General features: G+C 37.0%; 1 long non-coding RNA gene across 1 annotated transcript; it reads right to left on the reverse strand.

Moving 5' to 3' along the window:
• Nucleotides 1-322: 322 nt before the first annotated feature.
• Nucleotides 323-1,923, reverse strand: LOC135200532 (uncharacterized). The gene is made up of 3 exons (XR_010311299.1): nt 1,803-1,923; nt 935-1,050; nt 323-634 (listed from the first exon to the last, which is right to left on the reverse strand). It is a non-coding gene; the product is annotated as an uncharacterized LOC135200532 (long non-coding RNA).
• Between the last annotated feature and the right edge of the window lie 966 nt (nt 1,924-2,889).

The following is a 2,889-nucleotide window of genomic DNA, read 5'->3' on the forward strand; positions in this document are numbered from 1 at the left end:
CGGGAATGAAGGTAAAGCAATTGGCTAAAAATAATTGGATCACGTGAGGCACTGATGGCACTAACCCCTTTACGAAGTTTGCAAGCTTTTTATTTAACGTTTCAGTTCCAAATCAGTACAATCATAGAAGTTCTTTTGAAGTAGATGATTCACCCACGTGATGTCATTTACTGTACAACAAGTAATTTGAGAAAGTTGCAATGTAGTTTGAAAGTTCCTTTTCTATTTCTTCTCTCCACTGGTAAGGAAAAGTATTAGATGCTGTGAAATGATTGATGATGCTTTTATTAAGTTTTGACAATTTAAAACCTAATGACAGCTGGTAACTAAAACAGCAGCCACTGTGAAATAAGGCTTCAACAAATAATAAATGAGACCCATCTTCCATTTTATTTACAGAATTCCAGAGTAAAAGTCGCCAAAAATCCTTTGAAGCCATCTTCGTATAGAATCCACGGCTCCACTCAGCTAGCTCCAATCAAGCTTCTCTGAAAGCAAGTTCACCAACCACTTGAGAATTCTTACTACCGTCTTTAAAAGGTAGCTTGGTCACGCAACGACCGTCGTAACAGGTCAGCTCCTCTGCGCAGGTGCCAAAGAAGTCTAAGTGGCCACCGCACTTTTCACCTTCGCCCTGGAATGAGTCATATATGTACCTTAAGAAAGTCGTTCCTTGCAAGAGAAATGTTTGCGGAAGAATGGGACATGTGACCCATTCCGATCCGGCTGCTGCTTTCAAGGAAAACATTTCTTCTTCTTCAAGAATAAGAATTTCAAGAATATGAGCCAAAGAAATTATTTATTGCAATAAAATACTCATTGCATATAAGATTTTCAGGATAGCAACTACCACCCATGTGTAAAAAATTTTAATAGTAAAACTAAAAAAAAAAAGAAGTCTCTCTTCCAATCCTGAGGAAGAGATGAAACTAACCTTAAGACATTCAGAGCAGCACCTACACGGGTTCCTTACTGTCGTAAGTGCATGTCTCGGGACCTCCCCCACATTTGACCAGTCGACAATCCTGGCAAATGAACCGTTCAGAAACGCTGCAAATAATAAAAATAAAAGTAATTTATATTAGCTAACTGATATTGACGGTTATTGTAGACTTTACCCCTGCTGACAGATGGCCTTGAATAAGATGTAATGGAGGACAATTAACCCGAGACAGCCAAGGAAATCCTGGAGGTGTTGATTTTTTAAACATTTTTCAGCGAAGCCAATTATGTCACTTCCTACAGGTAAATCTCACTCTGTCTTTCCCTTTTCTCTTTTCAGTCAGGTTTGGGTAAGATAGGGCAGTGAAACTGTCTTAATGAAGGTCGGTCTTTGTTTTGAGAATAACTATTTTTTTATAACAGTCGGGGAGCTGATGACTTCCTCTAATCTGTCAGGCCAATGTATTTGTTCTTAAGCTACAATTCCAGCGTCATTTAAGTCTTAGTACTGTGTTCCGGTTTAAAATTAAGACCCAGCGAAAGCTCTTCACCCAGTACATAACAAGATCAGGGATTAATTCGTTAATATAGACTTATCTTCACTAATTTTTCCCTTCTAACATTTATATTGCTTTCCTATTAATATGAAGTTTGAGAGTCTTCAAGTCAATTCAGATGAACTAAATATTAAGACTCCCACTGTTCATTTTACCTATTCAAAGATTCTTATGTTACTTAACTAATAAATTGTAGGCACATTATTACCATTTAGGATCAGGATGAATTATTATGTAATGCATAAAATTTGCAAGTGAGAAACTGACAGAGAGTAAGTTTGACATATAAAAAGCATGACTCACGTGACAACCGCCAAGGAAACGCACAGCAGCAGCGTGAAGTACGAAGCCATGACGAAGAAAACGCAACTTCAATGAGCACTTAATCAGTAATGACTAATGAGCCTGTACTAGCAGTCGTCTGAGCAACGAATGATGTTTGAGTGACTGGAGACTTCTTTTAAGGTGTTGCGTTGACAGGTGAGGTGGTCGCCAATGAAATAATAATCGAATATTTATTTGTTGGTTTCAGTTCGCGGTACGGCGCTATGTATAAACAATGACGCCTAATTCGAGTAGGCGCCGTTGTTTTGTTCGTGGTTCAGGAAGGACGCCCCAGTGAGAATTTTTATTTTCAAAAATTGTGATAGTAATCTACGTCTGGCAACTTTGTTAATGAAATAATTGCTCTGGAACATCTAGTTTGTTCCGGAAAGGAATATAGTTGAACATCCGCATTTTTGAAAGTTGTGTTTGGCTCAATTTTGTCATTTAACACTATGCCTTTCGAAAATGAGCTCTGTTGTGCTTTGACGTTCTCCCACGTGCATTTCACACGCATCAAGTTCGAGCATGAAAAACCGAGATACACTCTTGAATTTTATATTCGTCCATAATGAAAAATCAATTTTTCGTTTCATTAGAGAAGATTTGTATCGTTTGCTAGAGACCTAATTAATCAAGACCTTGATGTATATCTTAACCTTGACGAATTTTCTCTTTTCGCTAATGCATCGTTGGAAGCGACGACACAAATGATTTTGAATAAGATTTGTTATTAAATCAGGTTATATCTACCAATGTTTTCATTGAAAGGATTTAAAAGGCATACATGCATACGTGCTCTATTATACACTTACTTTTTATTTAATGATAACCTTGCAAAACAGATTTGACCGGGTTGCCTAGGTTTGTATCTTGGTGCTGTTTTATCAAATATATTTACGTTCCATTTGGGAGAATGTTTGTTGGATCAGTGCCCTCCAAGTTCTCGCCCTGTTTACTAGAAAACGTTATGCAGATGATTTATTTTTATTATGTTTAATCCAATATATTTGTAAAATAGCAAAGGAAATTTTTAACCTACGATTGCGATTCTTGTTTTAACAAA

Source organism: Macrobrachium nipponense, chromosome 27, assembly GCF_015104395.2.
Source record: "Macrobrachium nipponense isolate FS-2020 chromosome 27, ASM1510439v2, whole genome shotgun sequence".
Classification (NCBI taxonomy): Eukaryota; Metazoa; Arthropoda; class Malacostraca; order Decapoda; family Palaemonidae; genus Macrobrachium; species Macrobrachium nipponense.